General features: G+C 43.1%; 1 protein-coding gene across 1 annotated transcript in view; it reads left to right on the top strand.

Moving 5' to 3' along the window:
• Window positions 1-17,085, top strand: part of ABI3BP (ABI family member 3 binding protein) — a 520,855-nt gene that overhangs the window by 406,984 nt on the left and 96,786 nt on the right. The gene's annotated exons all lie outside the window — the stretch shown is intronic.

Genomic DNA, 17,085 nt, shown 5'->3' with positions numbered 1-17,085 from the left:
TTTTTCATACACAGAGCATCCGTGAGCATGTAGTGAGAAGTGCTTAGTACAAACAGTCATGCAACTCAGCAATTTGTTTGATATTTATTGAAGTACAGTACATTTATTGATTTATTGATATTTTTCTATTAATTTACAGCCAATTTCTAAGGATCAAAGCTTCTCTTTCTAACACATAAAAACAAAAACTGTGGGTATATATATATATATATATATATATATATATATATATACACATACTATGTTACCAAAAGAATTGGGACCCCTGCCTTTACATGCACACATGCACATAACTTTAATGGCATCCCAGTCATTGTCTGTAGGGTTCAAAATTGAGTTGGCCAACCCTTTGCAGCTATAACAGCTTCAGCTCTTCTGGGAAGGCTGTCCATAAGGTTTAGGAGTGTGTCTATGGGAATGTTTGACCGTTCTTCCAGAAGCGCATTTGTGAGGTCAGGCACTGATGTTGGAGAGAAGGCCTGGCTCGCAGTCTCTGCTCTAATTCTTCCCAAAGGTGTTCTGTCAAGTTAGGGTCAGGACTCTGTGCAGCCAGTCAAGTTCCCTCACCCCAAACTTGCTCATCCATGTCTTTATGGACCTTGCTTTGTGCACTGGTGTGCAGTCATGTTGGAACAAGAAGGAAGGGGCCATCCCCAAACTGTTCCCACAAAGTTGGGAGCATGAAATTGTCCAAAATGTCTTGGTATGCTGATGCCTTAGGAGTTCCCTTCACTGGAACTAAGAGGCCAAGCCCAAGCCCTGAAAAACAGCCCCACACCATAATCCCCCTCCACCAAATGGTTTGGACCAGTGCATAAAACAAGATCCATAAAGACATGGATGAGCGAGTTTGGGGTGGAGGAACTTGACTGGTCTGCACAGAGTCCTGACATCAACCTGATAGAACACCCTTGGGATGAATTAGAGCAGAGACTGCAAGCCAGGCCTTCCCGTCCACATCAGTGCCTGACCTCACAAATGTGCTTCTGGAAGAATGGTCAAACATTCCCATATCCACACTCCTAAACCTTGTGGACAGCCTTCCCAGAAGAGCTGAAGCTGTTATAGCTGCAAAGGGTGGGCCAACTCAATATTGAACCCTGCGGACTAAGACTGGGATATCATTAAGGCTCATGTGCATGTAAAGGCAGGCGTCCCAATACTTTTGATAACATTATACTGCCATCCACAGATGATGCTGAGAAACTAATTTTTTGAAGGTCATGGACAACTTGGCAACCAAACTTAGAGCAGTTTTATAAGGATTGTATTGTAGCAAGGTCAGCAGTAAACTCTTATGTTTAAAGGTGTAAAAGGCCATAAAATGCTACATCAATACTCAATCATCTGGCATTTTTATTTGGAAGAGCATAAAATGTGTTGAAGAAAACCTAAAAATATTGTGTGTTCACGCTGTTTCTTCCGCTCCCAATAAAATAAAAAGCTGCCTTACTTTTGACGTTTTCAGAAAGAAAGGCAATACTGGGTTTCATTAAGGTAGAATTAAATTCCTAAAGGATACTGAGTTGAACACTTTTAAATAATGTTATAGCTTTTAAGCAAACTTGCAGCAAATTTATTTAAATATGAATTTAGCCTAGAACATACAGAGCTTCCCAATGTGGATATCCTAAGAAGTTTTCTACTTTGTACCATTTAAAAAAATTCCTGATAACCATTGATGGGTTCCCCAAGCTGCCTTGCATGTCAGTCTATCTATTCCCTGTGAATGCCACCTTTCACATGGTAATGAGGCAGTTTTATGTCATCGAACACAATCACTATAGACAGGTGTGACAGGAGCATATCTTTTTCCTAAAGTGCAAAATGTCTAAAAAGAAAAAACTTGCCCCCTAACCAAATCTAATTCAGACACCTCCCACCCAGGTGCATATTTTCAGTGCTCAAGTAGTGCTGATAGAGGCACAGGTACGATTTGCAGCACAATTTACATTTACAATTGTACTGAAGTCCTGAAAAAGTAATACATGAAATACTTCTCAAATCATACTACTTAAAATCGTACCAATTAAGACGCTGCCATAGAAAAACATTAGATGCTACTTCCGATATGATTTGCAAATATATATTATACTAGAGGAAAGTCTATGCACTCTAAAGTGTTACAATTGAAGTGTATTCTTTAGCCAATCAATTATTTACATTAATCATTTGGTAATGACAGAATGCTCTATTTTAGTCCTTTGTAAAGTACTGGTGCAAAAAAAAGAAGGAAATTAAAAAAGCACTGTGGATTTTATTGTTGGCATTAGTGACTGACTTTCTAACTGTAACCAACTATTCAATAAACATTGAGTGTCTGGATCACACATTGCCAGGCAAGTAGCCATTCTTCTAATCCCACATTCTGTTTGTTAGAAGCAAATGGAAAAGTCCTAAAAGAGGACTGAATAATCTTTCCAAAAGCAAGCAGCTGGATAAACAGAAAAAAAGATTTTAAAGGGATATTTGGCAGTAAAGGTCAGATGTTGGTAGGACAGCAATGTAGTAAACTGTAAATGACAGATGAAAGAGGAACATGGTATTTCCATTTAAAAATTCACATGTCCCCCACGTTCCCTGTGGAAGGCAAAAGTTTGATTTAAAGCCATCTTGGTTTTAAATTTTTATGACTATGCCAAAAGGTTTTTCTACTAAGAGTGTGTTGGGTTTTGCTCCCACTTTGGAGAAACAGGAAGGTCTGATAAACAGATTACAGTCACTTACACTGCAAGTTACTGAGATGAGTTTTACATAGAGTGGAATCAATTCACGATTTGACCTGTGATTACTAAAACTCATCAGAACCATATTCGGACTAGAGCTTATGTGTAGAAAACCTCAGCACTTCATAAACTGTTCCGTACAATAGTTCTGACATTAGAATAATAATAATTCCATATGGTATCATAGTTTTATAGGTGCTTGGTTTTAAAAAATTATCTAGCTATGATTATCTCACACAGGGACGTTGTTAAAGTAGATGTAAACCCTAAATGAATGGCATTTCATTTACTAAAACATCATAAATCAAAATTATCCTTTTTTTACTTTTTTATGATTTGTTGAATCCCAGTGCTGCTGACCTCCTAAAGTCTCTTTGTAGCCACTTCCTATCTACATACACTCTACCAGTGACTGTATGGCGTTTCTCTGGGCAGGTTTCCTGATGGTGGCTTGAGTTAACCATGCTTTTAAAATGTGTGTGAAATGATCACTTGTATCCTCCATTGGGAGCCTGTGTGACAGGGTGACAATGCAAGAGCACAATTGGAATTGTATCATTTGAATCATAGCTGCAGAAATGAAAATACTGAAAGTAACATTAACATGATAAAGCTTGCATGAGATTTTAGTGACTGAGTTTACATAATGTTTCCTGTTATTGTTCAATGTAAGTTTTCTGTGTGTTTTGGAGACTGATTTCTTTCTATTTTAACTACCTCAATACTGGGCACTTAAACCCCCTTCCTTCCCAGACCAATTTTCAGCTTTTAGCGCTGTTGCATTTTGAATGACAATTGCGCGGTCATGTAACACTGTACCTAAACCAAATTTATGTCATTTTTTCCCCACAAATAGAGCTTTCTTTTGGTGGTATTTGATCACCGCCAGGTTTTTTCTTTTTTGGTGCACAAATAAAAAAAGACCGAAAAGTTTGAAAAAAAAAAAAAAGTTTTTTTGTTTAGGTTATAAAATTTTGTAAATAGATACGTTTTTTCCTGCACTGATGAGCACTGATGACGCCGCACTGACAGGCACTAATGGGGAGACACTGATGGGGTGGCACTGATGGGGTGGCACTGATATGCAGCACTGATGGGCACTGATAGGTAGCACTGATATGCAGCACTGATGGGCACTGATATGTGGCACTGATAGATATCACTGATATGCAGCATTGGTGGGCACTGATAGGCAGCGCTGATGGGCAGTGATAGGCAGCACTGATGGGCACTGATGGGCACTGATAGGCGGCACTGATGGGCACTGATGGGTGGCACTGATGGGTGGCACTGATCAGGACTGATGGGGGGCACTGATGGGCACTGATAGGCAGCACTAGTGGGCAATAATGGGCACTGGTGGGCGGCACTGATAGATGGCAATAACGGGCACTGGTGGGCAGCACTGATAGATGGCATTGGTGGGCAGCACTGATAGGGGGGCACCACTGGCAGGCTCTCTGAGCCCTGTTTGCCATCCCTGGTGGCCATGGTGGGCATCCCTGGTGGTTCTAGTGGCATCCCCTCCCCCCAGGGCTGCACTGGTAATCAATCATCTGATTACCAGCACAGACCCCCCCTGTGATCAGTGAGTAATTAGAAATACTCACTGATCACCCCGGCTGCAGAATCGATCCTCTCCTTCTCCTCACACTGACAGGATCTGTCAGGAGGAGAAGAGATCGAAGCCGTTACAACGGCTGTATTGACATTACATGACGGCTGTGATTGGTCACAGCCGTCATGTGATCAGGAGGGCCAATCACAGGGCCCTCCTGACGAGTCTTGTTGCTCTGTGTCCTAGGGACACAGGCACATCGAGATCGCGCCGCTGCGCGTGCCCGCGGCGGCGCGATCTCTCTCCTTCTGCAGGACGTTCCGGAACGTCCATTCAGAAGGACGAGACTCCCACCCGCCTGTATATGTACTATGGCCCGGGTGGGAGGTGGTTAATGTTATGTTTACACAGTCTACCCATTTTTTTCAAGAAAAAAATAATTTGCCATTGTTTGTTTTGTTTTAATTTTGTGCATTGTAATTGGGATTTGTGTATTCCAAAAAAGTTTTTGTGGAGGTTGTGTCACATGCCCCTTCATGTGAAAGTATGTACCGTAAAATAATATTATCTGAAGTTCAGAGAAATTTAACAAATGCCTGGTTGTAATAGATTGCTGCTACCAAAGCAGGATAGCAAAAAGGATAGCACAAAGGACTGAATTAACACTGAAGGCACAAAATATGCAATTTTACTTTTAGGCCTCTTAGGCTGGCTTCACACTATTGAGATGCGGGAACCAGCACGATTCCAGTGCGGGTTGCTGCATATCTCTTGCAGGCAGTTCACACTGCTCTATGCAAACCGCTGTGGGTGTCAATACAAAGTTAATGATACCCCCAGATCGGTTCACAGATCGCAGTGTGAACTGCCAAATAGTGGAGGATTTGGATTGCATGGCTGTGAACACCTATGTGATCCGATTCCAGTGCGGACCAAAAAAAGGATCCTGCACCATTTTGGTGCGAATGCAATGCAAATTCAGCCAAACAATCTGTATGGCTGAATTTGCATTGCACAGACATTGCATGTGATCTGCACTGCAGTGCAGTGAAAATCACATGCAATGTCTTACATCGCAATAGTGTGAACCCAGCCTTATACACTGCAGCTTGAAAAAGCTCAGTACAGCTTTTTTTTACTGAGCTAAAATACAGCTCATTAATTGTAATGTGCCTATGCACAGAGGTGCGTAAACAAGCGCCATGCAGAAAAAAAAAAAAAAAAAGAAAGAAAAATCTGCATTTTTTGGTCAGTAATTTACGCCTCATGTGCGCAAATGTGCGCAAATGTTCATTTGCATAGTGTGCAGAATGAGAACGTTAGAAAAAGTTTGTACACATTTGCATGAAAATGAGCGACTGCATGTGAAATGCTTAAGTGCATATACATAAATACACGCAAATACCTACAAAGAAACCACCTGAAATTACGTCTGAAAAAGTAGATGCTTAAACAGGAGTATTATGTGCAAAGGGCCTTATTGTTTGGAAAGACAAGATAATCATACAGTACATGTCTTTTGGTCCCAAAACAAGTCAAAAGTGTTTAGGTAACGATAATTCATTAGAATATACAGTATGACAGTCAAAGATTTCTTTTTATTAGAAAATTTTTTAATTTTTTGGATGGTCAAATCATTTTATTAGATATCGAGTCAGCGGTTAAATAATTGTTAGGGATGAATCCACAGCCATCTGTGTGTCCCAAACCTCAAAGCTGTTGTAACAAGCATGTTTTGGCATTGCCAGTGGAGAACTGACTTTTCTTCTTCCAAAAGTTCATACTGGTAAGTGGGGCCACTGATATTATTAAGGAGCAGAGACTTCACTATATCTGTGAGAATAGGGCATAGATGTCCATTTATGAAGGAGAGCTATACCATGATAGTGCTGACTCAACACAGCATTTTACCAAAAATGGGTATTATATTGTGTTTGTGTGCACTAAAATTCATTTAAGTGTATTTTTATCCTGAACATTTTTATTTGATAAACGGCTGCACAAATATCTTTCAACATTAAAAATTGCAACAACAACCATTTTAGTCTCTAAGTATTTTTTTTAGCAAAAGAAAAGTCCGGGGCTCTTTAAGGCTTGTTTTAACCTTTTCGTTTTTGTAATTTTAGTATTGTATTAGGATATTACATTAAAAAAATATAGTTAAAGCACATCTATGGTCAAAATGTAAAATCATATTTTCATTTGCACTTTGTAAATCAATTATTTCTAGCCTACTCCTATAAATGATCTTGAAGTTTGAAAACTTACTTTCTGCAGATCCCCACACATTTACTCATGGCATTCACCAAAGCAGATGTTAAAGTGCAAATGTTTAAAGATTCTACCAAGGAATAAATACTTTTTAAGCAAGAGATTTACTTTTTATGGGTGAAATATGTAATCCTAGCCAAGGAGGTAGTTTATTACAGCTGCAGCTGTTTCTTGCCTATTTTAGTAGTTTGTAGAGATGGGTTGTGGCAAAAGCATTCACTTCTGAACCTAAGTGCATCCTGTGTTATGGCTAGTAGTGTCATGGTGCTCTTACCATCAGGAGTAGCATTTAGGCTGTTACAGACCTAGGAAATGTGGAAAATAACAACACAACATGGCGGAGCAAGTTATACACTTTTCTTCCAAAGACAGTGTTGCAACCTGTAGTAAAATTGGGTTTCTGCTTGGTTTGTAAAAATTTGAACCATTATTGCTGCTCCCAAGACATCATTTTCTCTATGCCCCTTGTCATTTACTCCAATGCTCATCCCAAGGAATTTCACTAGAACCTTTCCCTTCATCTGCAACTCCCTACTCCAATTCATCCGGCTATCTCCCAGTTATGACAAAACAGACCTGCCTGTCTGCATTTTGTTTCTGAATTAAATCCCACTTATACAGGTGCTGCACAAATTGTTGGTACTATACAATTTTTGTATTATAATAATATCAAATTAACAGTGTCCAGCTACCCATCATTTAAGACTAAGTCATCTGGGCAGGTAGCACAAACAACAGCCCAGGAGATGAAACAAATAGAAAACTTTTACCAGATATGAAAACTACTGCCAAGCCTGGGCTTGTTATATACAGTTTTATTCCACAGTATATGTTGTGTGGAAGAATACCGACATGGTGTAAACACTTTGACCTGTGCATATGTTATACTAAAATCTGGATTATGTACTGGTATATCTAGACTGTTGGGTAATAGTCAATTGTGCCTCTACATGCTGCTAAGAGTGACCTGGTTATATCACTCTCGTAGAATCTGTACCCAGGTTAGTTGTAGTGTAGTTTTACTGATGTGTGCCGATTCTTTTAGATGTTTTATGAGTAGCTATTTAGATATACTCTACTTGTATAATCATAGAATAATAAAACAATAGAATTGCTTACACCAAGGGTTACAATACAGTTTTGTTTTGTTGGCGAAGCAAGTAAATACAAAGTAGCTGTCAGATTATGTGTATTTTTATTTTAGATCCAACATTGAATATAATATTTCCATAAATTATAAAACTGTAGGAAGGCTGGCAAATAAAAGTGTTACAGTTTATGTGTGTTTCCTCAGGTTCATGCCATGCCATTTATTTGGTTATTTTTTTAATGAGAATTCCATGGACAAACTAAACCTATGGGGGTTCTAAGCTGCTGATTTGGAAATGAACTTGTGGTCAGTGGAAAAAACAAATACTTCATGTGACATTACTTGTTTTTCCAGACTATCCACATCATAAAATTCTAAGTGGTTTGATTTACATGTAAGTACTGTTCAACTGAGAGACTCTTCTCCTAGAGTAGGCAGGGCCAATTTGGCATTGACAGGAAAAAAATTGATTTTATAAGTAGGAGTTACAGTATTAGCCAGTACATGTTCATTCATAACACATTCTTAACTATTTTAACTATTTTGTGGTTAACATAGATATTCAAATTCTGTGTGGTCATGCTGTCAACTAATTTTCAAAAATCATAGTTAATTTCTTTGGTAAAATGGTGTCTTTTTCAGATTTTAGTCCTTTCACTTTCTGGGCATATACAGCACAACATAACAAAATGCTGGGCTGGACAAGTCAAAAACTGGAAGAAAGTTCAACAACTTTAAATTTGAGGATCATACCACACTGCAGGCTTAACATTAGGGTAAAATGAGGAGACTCTGGATGCGTTCAAACTAACATTGTCAAAGTGCAAGCACCTCAACTGTATTTTGTCTTCATATACAGGGGTCTTGACTTCAGCCCAACTCTAAACTAAGCTCCACTATCTCCTGTAAAATAAGCTCTGCCCTTATTAATTTAAAACTTTAAACTGAGAGACTCTGCTATCCATTACTAAGGGAGATACATAAGCCCCATAAGAGCTAAGTTCTGGCTTGAGCAGAAGAATAGGGAAGCCAAAGAGAGGTGCATTGAAATCAGTACTTGCAGTCACCAAAAGATGGCAGCTCTTTGGCAGTGTTGTTCATTAGACTACAGGAATGTACCTAACAAGTCTGCTTTACAGTTTGAAAAATAGTTGCATAAAAGTGATGTAAGTTATTTTCCTGGGTTTAATCATCTCTGAAAATGGTTCCAAGATTTGGAACATAATGAAGGCTGAGTATCTAAGAGTCCATGTTCTCATATAAATACCTAAATATATCTTACATGAATGTTATACCAGTTTGTGTGATTATTTTGTGTTAACATGCTGTTTATACAAATGTAGGTGCAACAACCATTCCTATATATTATAGTGTGATTAGAAATTCTGGCACTAGGTGGTAGTTTTTTTAATTAATGTATTGTTCTCTCCTATGCAGCTACATGGTTATGAATGATATAATCTCCTGTTTCTGTTGTTTTCCAACAAACCAGAAGGGCTCAGCCATATGTCCAGTAGCACTGGTACTGCAGAATCATATCTGCAGCAGCTTTCCAACAGGTTATGAGCTTAAACTCTTCTGCAGATACAGACACAGATTAAAGTTACAACAAAACAGTCTCCAAAAGAAAAAGTTCAGAAAGTATATATGATCGCTAATAACAGTGTTTCGGGGGAGGAGCCGACCGGGCATGTGAGAGGAAGCATCTCACAGAGCTCCCTTCAGTAACCGAATTAAAGATCCTTTTCCCCCGGCCAGGATCGGTTCTTTTGGCCCACAATCTTACTCGGGGGTCCCCCTGAACCTGGTGCTGCTTGCCGGGGTCGGATGGGAGTCGGACACCCCGCTGCTCTGGATCGCGGGCTGCGCCGCTGGAGTGCAATCCTCCGCCATCCTATCCTCTCCTTCCGGACTTGGGACCTGGCTAACCCCCTCAGCACTGCCATCTACCCTGCTGCACAAGCCTGCCTCTATTTTTTGTCAAAAAACGCTTTTTGGCCGAGTTCTGGGTTGAGGCCTAGTCGGGAACCGGAGCCGCGGCCTTTCCTACGGAGGACACCCGATCGCAGCGGCGCGGATCCGGTAAGTGGCGGTTCCCCCTCCCTGGCCCACTGACCACCAGGAACTGATCCTCACCTTGGGCCCTACCTCCCTGTGCCCTGTATGTCCCGGGCGGGGGCCGCTATGACCAGGGGGAGCAAGTTGAAGGATGGCTCGGTGCCAGGCTCGGCCGGCCAAGATGGAGCCGGCGTGGGGACACCACAGCCTTCCTCGAGGGGCCCTGACAGGCAGAAGGACACCGGCACTAAGCCCAAAACCGGGCGCCCGGGGGGAAATGACAGCGCCGGAGATATCCTACTGTATGCAAGGAAATTGTGTGACATCCCGGGCCCCAGTGCTATGGAGGCTGTTCCCCTGCCGGATTCACAGGCGTTAGAGAATGCACAGCAGGGCCCGGGGCTCTGGAACCACCTGAGCAGCTTGCGCTTGATGCTGAGCTGGAGAGAGACGTGCTGGAGGGGTCTCAGCCCACCTTGGGACATATCTTGATGGCTGTGCAAAAGTGCACAGCCTCCGTGAATATTGTCAAGGACAGACTGGGGAGTCTCACGGAGGAAGTAGCCCTATTACGCCAGGATCTACAGAAAATGCGGGAACGCACCACTGCTGCTGAAAGTCGCATCTCCGACCTAGAGGACCAGATGCCCACATTACTTGTGGAATCCAGGGAAACGGCCAGGCAGGCTCAGGCTAACAGGAATAAGACGGACGATATTGAGAACCGCTTACGCAGGAATAATGTCCGCATAGTGGGACTCCCGGAGAAGGTGGAGGGACGGGACCCCACTGACTTTGTTGAGACTTGGCTATGCGATACTTTTGACAGGGCCTCCTTCTCCCCCCTGTTTGCGGTGGAGAGGGCACATCGGGTCCCCACTAGAGCCTTGCCTGGCAATGCCCCCAGACCAATGCTTGCCAAAGTACTCCACTATTGTGACAGGGAAAAGATCTTACGGCTGGCCAGAGAGAAGGCTGACATACGTTTCAATGGGGTCAGAGTGTCATTGTACCCTGACTTTTCGGCCGAGGTGCAGAAGCAAAGAGCAAAGTTTACCGAAGTGAAGCAACGACTTTGACGCCTTGGTCTGGTGTATGCCATGCTGTACCCTGCTCGTCTGCGTGTCATGGCTGAGGGAAGGGCACACTTTTTTGATACTGCCGCTGACGCGGTGAATTGGCTGGATGTGCACGAGCCCGCTCTCCGCCGCAGACGCCCTGAGGATCCGGGAGACTGAGTTGGGGTGGTGGCGTGATCAGTTCCTGCTGAGTTTCGGGGTTTGCTCCCCTATGCAAATAATTACACGCTTGGATTACAAATTGGCCCGGCCGGGGTCGTTTACAGTTACCTGTTGGGACAGTGATGCTCTACAAGAGGTATGCATATCTGTACTTTGCCGTATCTACCCACACTGCTGGTGTGGCACGTTATGCTTTTTTCGCACAGTTGTGCGTTTTTGGGCGGGTGGACACCGCTGGACTGTCCGGACGTTGTCGGGTTTACCGTACCGGGTCTGCCCGCCCGCTTTCAGTTTTGTGACGAGGCACCATTGTGCCTTGCTGGACTGAGACTTCTCATTCTGTGCTCTGATTCTGTTTTTGAGAGAACTTCACCCACACTGGATTTTTTGGATTCTATGCTCCCACGACCAAGGCCTCTTTTATTCTTGTTGCTGGATGTCGCTACCTGCTCTGTTGCACGACAGCGGTGCAGGGGGGCCAAAGCCACACAATTTCTTTTTCTTTTTCCATGGCTGGAGTACCTGTAATTTCATGGAATGTCCGTGGCCTTGGGTGCCCAGTAAAGCGGTCTATGATTGCCAAACAACTGAAGAAATACCACCCGGCCATCATAGGTCTGCAAGAGACACACCTGCAGGGGGACACTGTGGGATGTTTACGGTATTCTTGGGTGGGCTGGGGGTATCACTCCACCCACTCCACATACTCAAGGGGAGTCAGTGTACTGGTCCACAGGGCGCTGGCTCTCCTGGAGCTGGGGGTGCTGGTGGACCCGTAGGGGAGGTTTGTCTTTTTACATTATGTACTATTTCAGTTTACATGTGTGTTGGCGATGGTTTACATTCCGCCCCCGTTCTCATCCTCAGTTCTTAGGGAATTGCTTAACTTCATGTTGGACAAGATGGGCACCCCGTTGATTGTTATGGGAGATTTTAATGGTATCTTGGATCCCGCCCGGGATAGGCATCCGCCGCCCCCCCCCCCCCTCGGTGGCTGACAGGGGCACTGCCCTTTCGCGCTTCCTGGAGGAGGTGGAGTGGTCGGAGGCCTGGCGTTTGAAGCACCCTGGCGTGGTTCAATTTTCTTGTTTTTCTAAAACGCACTCCACCCTGTCTAGGATTGACCTTTGTGTGTGTAGTAGGGCCGCTCTCCCGATAGTGGAGGAGGCGGAATATGCCCTTAGGGGAATCTCTGATCACTCTCTGCTGGTGGCTCGGCTTGCGGTGCGCCGCCGGGTGGCCTTAAATAGGGCCCCCTGGAGGTTCAACGCGTTTTGGCTGAAGCTATTCCCGCAGGACGACGGCATTGCCGCTGCCATCGGGGAGTTTTTTTAGATCAATGGCCAACATGGGGATGTGTTAACGAGATGGGATGCCTTCAAATGTTTCCTCCGAGGGGTGTTGATTACCCACATCAGAAAAGTTCAGACGGGGTCTAGGCAATTTGAGGAACTTTTAGCTGGTAACGCGCAGAGGCTGGAGAAGGATTATATTCTTGACCCAACTGAGGAGAAGAGGGCAGCTCGGCTCAGCTCAATCGGTGTGGTTGGGGGAAGTCCGATCTAAAGTTGACAAAAAACAGTGTTTCATTAAAATTTTCATTTGCTAATCTGACAAACCAGAACTTTCAGTCCTGGAAGTATAAAATGTAGATGCATGGCCAGAGCTACCTGTAAAGCGACCCAGGCAGCTGCCTAGGGCACAACTCAGCAGGGGGCGCCAGCATCCTGCCTGCTGCACCTGGTCCCAGAATCAGTATGAACCGGCGGGTGCGGGTGGCGCCCCTCATGCTGTACTGTGCCTGTGCTGCTGCCCGCCTGGGCACTTTTGTGAGCTGAGCCAGCTGGCCGAGGGCTCCAGCGTCACCGAAATGGCAAAATCTTCATAGGAAAGCCTTGAGGTGGTGCTGCGCATGTGCATAAGGTTTCCCCTGCAAACGACATCAGCTGGTGGGGGAGACTTAATGCGCATGCACGACAAAGGAGAGCGGGAAAGCCTGATCCAGCGTCGACTCCGCCGAGCGAGGTAAGTCACTTGGGATGGGGGGTGGGAGCACTGGGAGGAAGAGAGCGGCGCCGCCACAAGTTTAAATTAAAACTGCCAGTCTGCCACACACACCCTGTTACATGGTCTGACTGTAGCTGCTAGCTAAAACTATGTTAGAGTGATTCCTTCCTTTCCTGCTGACAATCGTTACACCAAACAGGTGCTCTAATAAAGTTTTAATAAATAATTATTTCTGTTTGTTTCTGTTGGAGAATTCCACACACTTCCTTTCTAGTAAAATGGTGTGAGCAGGACGGGAAGTGAGAGTAAATTTCTCTAATGGAGCTAGCTCCAGATAGCAGTAAAAACCTTAGAGTGGTTCTAAACTTACCCACTTACTTTACCCAGGGGAAAAAAAGTTTTGGCTGGATGTACACAAGTACAAGTGGTATTAAACCCGCCAATAAAAATGTATTATATTGTCACTTACAATTCCTAAAATGTGGTGGCTGCAACACTTTTTCCTGACGCCAAAAATTCAGCATACATGTAATATAGCTTTGCCCCTATATCCACTCATAGGACCTGTTTAAATCTATAAAAGGAAAGCTAGAGCAACCTCCCCCATTCACCAGGTAAAATGGTTGTGTGAGCTACCAGGGGAATGTTTTAGGAGGTTGGTCCTGAGACTTTGCCCTGAGGTGGAATAATGTTCCCCAGTGGGTTTTTATTCTGGTCCTGACTTCCTTACCAGGACTCTGCATCATAAGAAAGCAGTCCTCAGTGGGACTTCACTTGAGAGGCAGTGTCCCTCGATAACTTCAGGCAATAACTTCAAGGGGTACAGAGTATTGGATCTGCAAGCACTTGGGGCTACAGATTCCTACATCTTATTCTTTCCGGAGAAGTTGGGGTCAATGCCCCTCGAGCACCTCTGTTCCCAAGGTGGCTTCTGTTTTCATCTTCCAAACAAAGTGGTGGTTCCATCCTTTCTGGCAGAGACCATACCTAATCTACACTGGATGTACAGTACCAAGTGTCTAAAATTCCTACCTTCAAGCAACTTCCTAGTTAAAATCCTCAGGAAGGCTGTTTGTGTTTCTATCAGGCAAATTTGGAGGAGGAATCTACAGCAAAACCTTGTTATCTTGGAGAGTCCAGGTAATCCAGAAAACTTATAGTGTGGCCAGAAGAGAGCCTCAGCAATTGATAGAGGCTCATTCAGATAGGTCCATTTTTACGTCTTTAAGTTCAGGCAGCACATGCAAAATGGCTATGGAGACATCTGCAAAACAACAAGCTGGCTGACACAGTGCACCTGTCTCAGGCACTACAGGGAAGATCCAGGGACTCATACATCAATGGACTTTGATGAAATGACGGTCCAGGCTTCCATTTCCATTGTAACAAAATTTGATTATACATTTTAGCCTTGCCTGTTTAGCTCCTTTTTTATCACATGTATGCTGCCATGTTGGCGTCGGGAAAATGGAAAACTGTATCAAATACTTACTGTAATTTTCCTTTCCTGACGCAAATCCATGGCAGCCTACGAACCCTCCCTTTTTTTGATCGTATTATTTTTACAGCGAATGGAGGAGGTTGCTCCAGCTTTCCTTTTATAGATTAAAACAGGTCCTATTGGTTGATTTAGGGGCGGAACTATATCACACGTATGCTGCCATGGATTGGTGCCAGGAAAGGAAAATTACAGTATTTGATGCAATTTTCTTTTTTTTAGGTGTTTTTTACCTTTATTTTTAACTTGTCCCCACTCTAGATAGAGGAGCAATGGGGATATCTGTGGAAACTCGCAAACCCAAATAGCAATGCAATCAAAAATGGTTGATTGGTATAGTCAGGGCCATTAAAACGTGAATCAGAAATATCCTTAATTTTATTTGCAGCAGACAAAGTATTGTCTCTGGAACCCTACTGTGCATTGTATTTTCTATAATTTTGAGTAGTTAAGGTCTAATATTATATGATATTGTATACCCTGCCATAAGTCTCATGGCATCCTTCTCATGGATCCTCATGCAACTGGAAAATATAACTGAATAGGCTGGTCTTGGGACTTTTTATGCCCTTCACAGGAAAAATCTGTATAAACACCTGCAGCTACTGGCAGAAAGAATACATGGTTTTGTTCCTACACCTACGAATTGTCCTCACACAGTGTACTGGATTTTGGCACTTTTATGGATGTTTGCAAAAAGGAAACCTGTTTTTAACATCAAAACAATACTCATAATGTCACTAATGAGTTACAGTGGAGTGTACTTTCACTTATGCTTTATGGTCTATCCATTTTAAAATAGACTTCATTTTGCATCGGAGTTTGTAAAATTTAAATACCTTACATCTGCAATATTTAGAAAAAGAAGAGATGTACTCTTACTGCCAAGGTTCCATGTGGTAAATCAATTACTGTGGTTTCTTCCATAGAAAATTGTTTCAAGTTCAAGCTTTTGTGTATTACTGTGGGATTTTTTTTTTTAATTATGTTTATTTACTGGTTTAGCACTGTGTTGCTATTATAAATAGCCTGTTTGATTACTCTGCTCCATATTTTCCCTGGAGACACTGTAACAGCTTTTTTTCTAAAGAATAGAAATCTCAGGCTCCCCTCTTCCAAACTCTGCTTTGAATTTTCATGGTATGTTTCTCTACTCTTGCATGCTGAATAAGTAGCCACAAGAGTCTACATTAGTCCAAGAGCAAACTGAGATCGAAAAGCAATTCTGACACTATCATCTATAGTCACATACCATTACATTTATACGATGTATATACAGTATCTCACGAAAGTGAGTACACCCCTCACATTTTTGTAAATATTTTATTATAGCTTTTCATGTGACAACACTGAAGAATTGACACTTTGCTACAATGTAAAGTTGTGAGTTTAAAGCTTGTATAACAGTGTAAATTAGCTGTCCCCTCAAAATAACTCAACACACAGCCATTAATGTCTAAACCGCTGGCAACAAAAGTGAGTACACCCCCTAAGTTAAAATGTCCAAATTGGGCCCAAAGTGTCAATATTTTCTGTGGACACCATTATTTTCCAGCACTGCCTTAACCCTCTTGGACATGGAGTTCACCAGAGCTGCACAGGTTGCCACTGGAGCCCTCTTCCACTCCTCCATGATGAAATCACGGAGCTGGTGAATGTTAGAGACCCTGCACTCCTCCACCTTCCATTTGAGGATGCCCCACAGATACTCAATAGGGTTTAGATCTGGAGACATGCTTGGCCAGTTCATCACCTTTACCCTCAGTGTGTTTGGGGTCGTTATCATGTTGGAATACTGCCCTGCGGCCCAGTCTTCAAAGGGAGGGGATCATGTTCTGCTCCAGTATGTCACAGTACATGTTGGCATTTATGGTTCCCTTAATGAACTGTAACTCTCCAGCGTCAGCAGTACTCATGCAACCCCAGACCATGACACTACCACCACCATGCTTGACTGTGCGGCGTATGGTCTGAGCACTGACAGGCTGACCCCCCACCCCTTCAACCTCTGCAGCAATGCTGGCAACACTCATACATCTGTTTCCCAAAGACAACCTTTGATTATGATGCTGAGCATGTGCACTCAACTTCTTTGGTCGACCATGGCAAGGACTGTTCTGAGTGGAACCTGTCCTGTTACACCGCTGTATGGTCTTGGCCACCGTGATGCAGCTCAGTTTTAGGGTCTTGGCAATCTTCTTATAGCCTAGGCCATCTTTATGTAGAGCAACTATTCTTTTTTTCAGATCCTCAGAGAGTTCTTTGCCATGAGGTGCCATGTTGAACTTCCAGTGACCAGTATGAAAGAGTGAGAGCGATAACACCAAATTTACCACACCTGCTCCCTGTTCCCACCTGAGACCTTGTAACACTAATGAGTCACATGACACCAGGGAGGGAAAATGGCTAATGGGTCCAATTTGGACATTTTCACTTAGGGGTGTACTCACTTTTGTTGCCAGCGGTTTAGACATTAATGGCTGTGTGTTGAGTTATTTTGAGGGGACAGCAAATTTACACTGTTATACAAGCTATACACTCACTACTTTACATTGTAGCAAAGTGTCATTTCTTCAGTGTTGTCACATGAAAATATATAACAAAATATTTACAAAAATGTGAGGGGTGTACTCACT

This window comes from Pelophylax lessonae (assembly GCF_965119305.1).
Source record: "Pelophylax lessonae genome assembly, chromosome: 2".
Classification (NCBI taxonomy): domain Eukaryota; kingdom Metazoa; phylum Chordata; class Amphibia; order Anura; family Ranidae; genus Pelophylax; species Pelophylax lessonae.
This window is presented reverse-complemented; position numbering and strand designations above follow the sequence as displayed.